Below are 10,666 nucleotides of genomic sequence, written 5' to 3' on the forward strand. Positions count from 1 at the left end.
AATAATTCTACAATCCTCCAACCTCTGAATATGGTTAATGGTCACACGGCCAGCTTGTCAACTTGTGAATTTAATTGTCATCCTTTGTCAATCTTATTTACATTATTTTTGCATGAAAAGCAGGACAAAAATTAATAACACATTAGAGATATCTCAGGACCTGAACAAATATAAGAGGTCAGAGGATTGGAGGTCCAAAATGGAATCCTTATTTCAACTTAAAAATGAAAGAAACATTTTGTTTGTGGGGGGTCCTGCTTCATCTCTTAACCTCTGTGCTATTGCCTTGATTAGCAATTCATTGTCCAGTAATAATGTCGCCTGCTCCTGTGCGTGCTGAGATTTACCCCAGGGCAGAGAAACACATCAGCAGGAGCAATATTGAATATAACAGGCATACAAACAATACGGCATGATTTGAAGGCTTAGGAGAAAGGCTTCAGAAGTCACACGTGAAGGTTCAATTTTAGTGAACGGAATGTCATTATGTGGCATAACCTTCCACCGAAAATCCAAAAATACCTAATATTGTAAACTTTCCTGAAAAACTAGTCTGTGGTCAGCGGTAGATTGTTTCTTCCAACGGTCATATAGAATAGATTAGATTGGAATAATACCATAATGGTGTTACCATCTGTAACAATGACCACATAAAGAGTCTGATTATGGTATTGATAATTTAGCACAAACAATATAATAACACACTGTGCCGTTATAAAGCTTGATAGTGTTCAGCAGGGTCTCAAGGACAATGTCTGTTGAAGATCAATACTAATGTAATAAGTATAAAACACATGTATCTCCATTGACTGCCTTTTATTTATAATTCACGTTCATTGCTAAACAAATTGGAAATCCCCAGTAGCCTATAGAAGAGAATTTTGAGATAAAATGTCATGATGTCATATTTTCAGAATAGCCCTATAAATAATAGCCCAGCGAACAACCCTTGCGAAGCAGGAAGGATTGGTACTCATACACCAATGAGCTATTTTCTTCTCTCTGTAAATTTTAACGTTCTTGTTAGTCTGAGAGACAGTTTTGACAGCTAGAATCAATCGAATAAACATTAGTATATTTAGTAGTTATTTTTATTCTCATTATTTATTTATTAGCACCAAAATTGTTTTCGAAGTGTAGCTCACATCCAGTTTATTTTGAAAGCTAGTGCTTTGAAGACCAGAAAATCAAGGAAAATTCTCATTTAGTTTTCTACTTGGGCCCAAGTTGTCTCTCTTTGTTTTGCTTTAGCTACCCATTACGAGGACTCAATTCAGCAATGCTCTTGCTAATGAGATGTCACGGTACACACAGGTTAAGAGATCAAGCTTTAATCCATTGATTGTGTCCCAATGACTGCAGTCAGATTTTGTTTAAAGTTATCGGGGTCTGGCTTACACTTGATAATTGTGAGGTGTGGTCTGGATTTCCGCAAAGGTTAACTACATACGTACCCGTTCTGCTCAGAAGTAGACAACTTTTGGCTCATTCAATGTTATAAACTAACTTTCTCAGCATGTGGCTGGCTGACTGTAATCAGAATTCTTGTCCTTTACCGCCGATGACAGAAATGTCTTATTGTAAGCATTTTAATGTTGTACTTAACTGAATATAAGGCTCCATTTTTTATTTTACTGCATTGTAAAATTATGCTCATAAAATCCACACAATTACCTATTTCTTTACAAGCGTTCACTGTAACTGCTTTCGAATATCATTTTTATTTGAATGTAGTTCTCCACTGAATATGTAAATAAATAAATACAAAATTATATAATATTTTCTTCCACAAATAATATTGTTTTAGAAGAAAACATAAAACAAATACATATTAAAATGTACACCATTTGTTATCATCAGTACATTATGTCTGCTACTTCCCAACATTCAATAAAGGGCAATGTGTTAACATTATTCACAGATAACAAATCATAATAGAAAATGTGTTTTATAAGTGATCGTGTTCACCTATAAGGAAGTTGATTGGATTGACCATTGATCTGCCAAGCAGATCTCTAAAATATAACTACAATTCTTTGTAGATCCACTAGATTTAAAGTGTTTGGTGAAGCATGTTAATAGGTTATAATTAATTGATGATTTGTTGAGCTACATCTCCCACAATACTCTTCCAGGCTACAATTTGTTGAGCCATGTCAGCTATAGTTGTTCATCAGACAAGTAAGTAGCCAATAGAGGCCCCATGGGAGATGCACACACAAGCCACAAGTTGTCTACCCCTGGCATACAGGTTTTGGGTAACTCCTTGCGTTTTGACCCCGGTAACTTTGATCTTGTTCTGCAGCAGCTGTAAACGGGCAAAGCTGATCTGGGTATCTTGGGTCCTCTCTAAGGGATGCATCCGACATAGTCGGGGAACCCACCTTAGTCTCCAGTCAGCAGCTTTGCCTCTGTCTTTTTTTCCAGAAGTCCGGCATAACTTTGCTTTTGCTTCATGCCATTTGCATCATCCCAGCTGAAGAATTTGAAACCTGTTCTGCATTTTTGTTAAATGAATCTTTCAGAAATATATTTTTAATTTAATATAAATAAAACTTCAATACAATATGATATACTGTTTGCTTGGTCTGTGATTTCTTTATTCTTTCCATACAAAGAAATTTGCATGGTGTGGCAATTTAATCTTTCCAACTTGAGGGGTCAGACCCAGTTAAGCATCTCCTGCAAGAAGAGTTTTGTTGGTCCTGCACATTGCATAGTTAATTTGGGGAGATTTCTTGGTCAAAGAGGTCACCTTCATAATGCTTCATTAACACGTTGAGACCATAGCTCTGCAGCAAACTCCTTTTTTTGCGAATAAACCCCTTTTTCTGCTGGTGTCTATCTGACGTTTCTTTACTCCCTTTTTATCCACTGATTTAAATCAAAGGTATTTTAATATTTAGTAAACTTCAGATGTATGGATGGGATCATCTTGAATGTTTGTAGGGTAGGTTACAAATAGGGCCTGCATTTCCGTATATACATCTTCCTGGACACTTTGCCTTCTGGTTAGATCCTAATGTGTTCTCCATCTCATCTGAAATCAGAATGTTCTCCATCCCATCAGAATAAAGTTGCAATGGGAGGATTTCAGCTTTATTCTGCAGACAAAGGGAACAGGCTAGTTTCATTATAATTTGCACCCAGTTTTTAAAGCATACATTACACTGGAATATAATCTGCACAGAACCTCTCAATCGCCTGGACAAGTAAGGCTTTATTCCTCACCCCCAAGATACATGGATCACCATAACTTTAAACTCTTTAAGATGTGACTGAGAGTCTCTGGTTCACTTTCCTCATTCACCACACAGAGTAGAGACATAGCCATGCCACCTTCCCATCCACTTCCTTTCCTTGTCCCTGGCCACATCTGGGGCTCATCTCACCCCTATACTTAGCTAGCCCTAGTCCAACATGCATGACTTGCTATCCCTGTCCATATGGCCCACTTGGCCCATCCCTTCAGGAACCCGCTCCCACAGAAGAGGGAAAGGTAACCTACACCAGGAAGTTCCTGGGTATGCCCATCACATCCATCAAAGAAAATATGTTGTGGTCATTTTTACTGGGAACCTTAAACAAAACTATAAATATGGTAGTAATTTAAATTTACAGCAAAACTAAAAGTATCCTATATAAAAAAATATTTAGTTGTGCATCAGCAGATCAGAGCATTGAAAGGCTATATGCTTTGCCATTCTACTGACAGGCTTAGGAGCCTTATAACGACTAGTGGCTGGTTCCAGTGAATCTTGATGAAACAAGACAGTCTGGTTATAAATAATAAAATATATTTATTTACAGAATTCCTGGAAATGAAACCTCTTCTACACCATCACTTCCAGGAACCCTGGAATGCCTCAACCCACCCCCTGAAACATAAGAATAGTTTGAAATTCCTTTAAAACAGCAATGTGGTATTCATGAAGATGCCAAAAAGAATGTCTGTTTCATTGGTTCCTTGTCATGTCCTATTAAGACTTATAAAGCCTTAGAATAAAAGATCATTCATTAACTAACTGCACTTATGGATATGTACAGTATCTGAATTACACAATCTATACTCCTTTAACAATAGCCATATGAATATATTAATATTGTATCTCTGAATGGTGCATAAGGATATAAAATGAAGTACAAGGCACATTAATGGATAATATTGCCTGGTCAGATGTATCGCTCATTATGGAAAAAAAGTATAGATTTTAATGATTACCCTTCTTATAAAATAACTAAATACAAAAACAAACAAACATTTCAATGAAGGGACATAACAAAATCGAACTGATTTTCCTTAGCTTTTCAAAAGTTGGATTTTATGTTCTACAGGTCACTGGAATCCCCTCCAGTTTAAATATATAAATTCCAGATGCTGTAGGTGGGAACTTTCTGCAACAAAAATGGATGGTGTGAAGTATTAGATTGTCCACAGTTAAACACCAGTGTGTGTGTAATCACTAAAGGAGAAAGAACTCATTCTGAAGTGATAGACCAAACAACTCAAGCCTTGTTCAGGCCCATTCGCTACAAAGTTGGCCAGCCCAATATTAAAACCATCCTGCTCACTGCAAGCCCAAAGAACAACACATATCCGTGCACTCTCAGGTTCTACAGAACCTGAAACCATTAGCAGTGGTCTCTTTACGGGGGTTCTTTTCTTTTATCCCTTTGAACAGTGCTGTCCAAGACAAATTCTGTGAAGAAATCAGAAAAAAAGAGCGAGGGTGTTAAATTTTGGAAGTTCTTCTCAAACACATATATTTATCAACATTGCACACATGAAACATACAAACAGCAGGTTGTGAACCCTTCTACATCGCTGCAAACGGTAAATTAAACCGATTTTTTAGCAATACAAAACTTAAATAAAGAAAACATCCACTTTACACCACTTACACTAGTTAACATTGTTACAAGCAAATACATGTTCTCACACAACACCATGAGCATAATAAGCATCATTATTACATCATTTAACTGGATTAAATTCCAGTGATTGATCATCTTGCATTTTAGATGTAACAGAAAAAGCACTCCATCTGACCTGATCTAAAACATATATTTTGGGCCAAATAAACAAATCAAAGCAAATAACGTGAATGATCCTTTGATATTTTAATTTGAAAAAAGTACTATGCCTAGAATAGGGTTAGATCAAACAACATAGCCTTCTGATCATACATAATGAATAGCTGATAAAATAATTCAAATTTTTTAACATTTCTGGTCTGATGATGGGTTAGCCCATTCCCCAAAAAATATTTGATCATATCTGATCCATCAATGATTTAACAAACTAAAGAATCTTCCAAACTTCCGAGCTGACCAATCCTTAATCACAAAAAACATATTTTTACTGCTGCATTTATTTCTTTAAGACCAAAGAAAGAACATAAAGAAACAGGAGATCCTTCTCATCACATGAGTCTCTGTTCCATGCCAGTCACCCCTAGTAGTCACTAGTTCTGTTGGGGTATGATGTTTGCAGCAACGGGGCCTCCTTCTAAGTTTTGCACTTGAAGTGATCTCATCATGGTGTTTATTTTGTTTTTAAGACTCGATTTGCCAAGATGATATCTTATCTCAGGTGGTCAAACCGGTAAAAGCAACCTGTGGAGTTTTTCTCCCGATTGCCCTATTGTTACCACATGGCAGTCATCATCACAATTATTCCCAGATGTTACTCCTTTCTTCCTCTCCCATCTTAACCAAAGAAACAGACTCCATTGGACCACTACCAACATTTTCGTTATTTTAGGGATTCCCGACTATCCAGTTTACCGGTTCGATGTTGAGCCTCACCTACTGAAATAAACACTGGGAAGTTGGCAGAAAGAATATCTCTTCGGGTAATTGAAGTCAACGTATTTTTTGTCCTTCCTCCCCATGTCATGCAGCCGGTCTAATAATGCTATACTGAGTCTCTGTCTATCCACCTACATATGTCTTTATACATAGCCTCTATACTCTAAGAGTTCCTGGCGCCCTCACTGTACGGCTGTCCAGCTCATGTGCATTACACATGGGTTATCCTAGTATTAAATACGTATAAAGTCAGATAACAAAACTGCCTGGCAGACGAGAGAAGAACATTTCATTATGTGTTATATCAGGTTTCGCATATAGCAGTAACATCACACCGCACACTGCTTTATTTACTCAATCCGTCTGCCCACCCCATCTGAGAAAATATGTTCCCATTCCTGCAGTAAGGGAGGTAATTATATCTATTGCCATAATAGATCACATTCTCTTCATACTGCAGTGCAATGTGATTTCAGCAATTCAGTAAGCTGTATGCAATATGATATTTCATGAACCTATTCCCCTGCATTATACTCTCATGATAGCGGTATAATTGCTTGCGTTTCTTCCGCATACCAGATGACCCTGCTTCTGTTTTCTACAAGATAACCAAACCAGAGGAGGGAGATGGTAATGTGGAGATAAAAGATTCAGGAAAAGGGGGAAAAAACTGGAGGGGGTGACTACAGCAAAAAGCTTGCAAAGTAAAAGGCAGGAGAAAGGTACAAAAACAGATAGCCAGTTAATTAATTGGCACCGCACTCTGTACAACTAGACAAAGAAAATCAGATAACATGCAAAATAGGTCACGCACAAATGTAGGCATGCACACAGAGTAATGTCTAAAATATGAGTACGTACAAAAAATACTTGATTTTACATGGAATTCTTCTGCTTTTACATAATACTAATCCTGTACTCTCTTTCACGCTATCAATCGTACAATAAGTAACTAGGTGGCATAGAGGGACGCTATATAATATATATCCCCTACAGCATTTGAACATATGCAATATAAGTACGAATCTCAGACAAGTTTATATACATACTCCCTATGAAGTGAACCGGATACATAATATCAAGTAACTAGGGGCTAGAAGAGACTTGCAGACAGAGAATGTAGCACCCATTCTTCCAGCCTTAAAGGTTTCATTTCCAAAAGTGTCATCGCCCCAGCAAAGTGTGGAAAATGAATTTGCAGGCCGATAATATACATTTTTTATGGGCTAATACATAGCTAGTGTGAGCAGAAGGATTGTATCGTAAAAATATATTGACCTTCTATTTATCCGGGAGCTGCAAGAGGAGGGGGTGATAGTTGATGGTGTAGTTTTCTCTCAACGCTGAAAATTCATGGAGGAGAAGGGCAATAAACGATAAATGTAAGAAAAGAGGAATCATTTTACAAAGACCACAATTTAGAAAGTGGGAGTAGAAAGTGTAAATGTTGTTGTATACCGTGGAATAAATAGTACCATGATCTGCAGGGCTTTGTCTCTAGCTTTCCTGGGGTTAGGTCATCAGCAAAAATTATGGGTACACAAATTTGGGGCGTCTGACAATTAAAGTTTCCACCCTTTGTTCCACCCTCTGCATTGTCATCTTATTGCCCTCCTGTCCAGTTGACGTTTACCCCTACTAATTGCCCCATTGCAATTTTCTTATCATCTCATTGTCCATCACACCCCTCACCAGCTCTCCTTTAGTTAATGATGAATGGCCAGACGTAGGTGAAAGGGTCTCACTTTTGACATTGGTGACAATAGTCCCACTCAGCCTTCAGGTAATGAGCCTTGATCCTGGATCTCTAGGATGGATGCAGGTACGTACAACTGTCCAGGGAAGTGTTTAGGATGTAAAAAAATGTCCTCAATGGACACCAAGGTCCCTGCATACTCACATGTATTAAACCGACAACAAAGCAGAAGTGAGAGACATGCAGAGGCAGGAACACTGGAAAAATTTGAGTCTGGAAGACAGGAAGAAATTCTATGAGAGATAAAGAATGAGACAGGTAGAGGGCTATTTGCTAGTTAGTTAGTTGTCAGTGAGGTTACAGAGGTAATTTGACTCCCACCAAAAACTATTATTACTAGCCCAAGGGAATGACGATAACGAGGCAGCTCTGGCACTTTAAGCCCGTCTGATAAAATAAGCACCGACCATAGCTATATAAGTGCAGCCACACGCTTTGTTTTGTGCTCACACAGCGTGTGGCCAGGTATGTCCAGGCGCTGGCCACACGTTGGAGCAGCAGATTAGGTGAGTATGAATTGCAGATGGCCTTTCCGAGCATGATACCGGCAATTACTAATATCAGATAAAATTATTTTTCCAAAGAAATTGTGCTGATCACTTTTTATTAAAAAACATTCTAGTTTTTAGATAATATGCTATCTTAATATGCTCTGTCGTTTTAGCCCAATCTACTAAACAAACAACCTGACTCTTTATCTTACTGCTTTTGGTAAGCAATAGAATAGCTCAGTCTTTATCACTCAGAGGGACATTGTGATTATTGAAGGTCTAGGAAGGAGCAAACCTCATTAGCAATGCCATAAAGAATCAGCTCAGAGTAGTTTTAACAGGGAAAGTGACCTGAAATATCATGTAACTAACAATGGCAGTTACCAGATGGACAGATGAAGGAAAGTTATTGGAGTACAATCAAAAGAAAAAATATGTTACTCAATACTAACAGAGATTTCTGTATATAGCAGTGTGCTTTATGATCGAAGAGAAAATAATATTTTCCATGGGACCCCCCTTTAACTCATACCCACTAACGCAACTAAGCCAACTTGAGCAAAAACTCATTAATCCATAAAATGTCATCTTGTTGTCAAGTTGAAAATACCAAGCCTTCAGTCAAGTTAAACTAAGTCCCCATCATGTCATGTCCAGGTTTAAGAATGTTGAGTAAAACTGACTACTACCATGTTGGTTTTTAAGATTGTCAGCTGAGGTGGCCATGCAGCTCATTTGTCAACTAAATCCAGTAACTTTTGTAAGTCAAGTTAAAACTCGATGGAAACTTTGGCTTAACTTGTCTTCCTCTTAATATGGCACAGTCACTTTTGCGAATTGGCTTGACAACTTGAGTCAATGATACTTCACCTGAATATCGAAGCTGTTACAGTATATTTCCCATTATGAACCAACATGGATTCACTTGTCAAATTGGTGGTCAAGATGACATTCTTGAGTATGTAAACTGGACATTTTGGTGGAACTAGTGTCAACTTGAACATTTGCGAGCTGCAATGAAGCGAGTTCTAAGTCATATTTAACTTAAATGAACATGATTGTAACTTATGAAATGTAAGCTCTCAGGCACTGGCATTAACTCGACTAATATGTAGAGGACACTTCTTCTCTTCGATTAGAGACATATGCACACATTAAAGTCCATATACATTGTGAGTATTCTGTCTGCCCTGCTACACGACCTTTATTGGTTACAAAAAAAAATCCTTTATTTGGAGACATGGCTAAGAACATTTATATACTGGTTTTATTGGAAAGACAGCAATAACAATCACTAAAGTATCTATGGCGAGTACAGATATTCTGATACATTATCATCATAACGAACTGACACCATGGCACATGTTCCGTTAAACTGAGTTGCTCTTGAGTTGCTCTTGAGTTCTGGGTCAACCTGTTTCCTCCTGAGCAGGTGAGGTATTCCCTCAACATGTTTACCTAGGTATAGCAGTTGCTATCTTTTCCCTTGTAACTTGACTTGGGCTTGGTGCTGTCCAGCTAAGGTTGAACAACTCTTGTTTAGTGCCTGAAGGGTATACAATGAATAAGAAGGCACTTGAGGGGTTAAGCTTTAGTCTTGCTCCTATTTGCCCTACTTTTCATCGTCCCCTCCTTCTCCCGCATGCTATTCTACATACTTTCCTCTCCTAAAGATTCGGCTCAGAAAAACAAAACAATTAGTCTTGGTTTCCACATAAAAAAAAGAAAAAACATAAAATGAAATTTTCCAAATTGCAATGGAAAGAAAGCTTTCAATTATTCAAACATTCATTAATGAAATTACAGCAATTAAATGCAAATGGCACCATTTGTCTTCATTATTGTGACTAAGCTACAGTTTCCTTCAGATGTGACATCATAAGGTTGTCCGCACAAGTCATGTTCTGATACGCCTCATCAGAGCAGTGCAATATTCATTCACACCTTGATGACAAATGTGCTATCACACGCTTGTAAATCTGCAAAATGGATCTTATAATACACATTCTTTAAATCCAGATACACAGTAGAGTTTTTTTTGTTGGCAGATCAAATTTCTGTATGATTTATGTTTTTACCGTATTAATATCCATGTACCATAGATATTCAACATATTCATGTTCACTTATCACCGATTTCTATTTGGATTTTATATGCTCGTAATTAGAAAAAAAGAGCAATTCTAAGGTGCACTATTAATAATACAATGTCATTTGCATACTAGGGTATAAATGGGGAGGAAATATCACCCCTAGACTATAATCTAATAATCTAAAACAATTGTATTCAGTTTTACATGTTAATTTAAAGTCAAGGGTCCATTTTTTTATATTTAAATGTCAGAATGCGTTCCGTGATTCTTTCCCAGCTTTTCTTAGCTGCCTCTTATAATGACTCTGCCAGTGCACAACCCGCTAGTTAGAAGGTGCTGATAAAGGTTTGAGTCCACAAAGGCTAGATTTAGCCGGCAGTCTGAAAAGCACAAACCTTTGCCCTTTGTCTGATGGGATGTCTGAACCTTATTCAAATTGATTTCAAAGAAAGGTAGCATTACTCTTTTTGTTGTACTATTGATTTTGTGTTATTGCTTGAGTATATATATATATAT

This window comes from Sceloporus occidentalis, unplaced genomic scaffold (assembly GCF_023333645.1).
Source record: "Sceloporus occidentalis isolate IW3139 unplaced genomic scaffold, rSceOcc1.0.p SCAF_117, whole genome shotgun sequence".
Classification (NCBI taxonomy): Eukaryota; Metazoa; Chordata; class Lepidosauria; order Squamata; family Phrynosomatidae; genus Sceloporus; species Sceloporus occidentalis.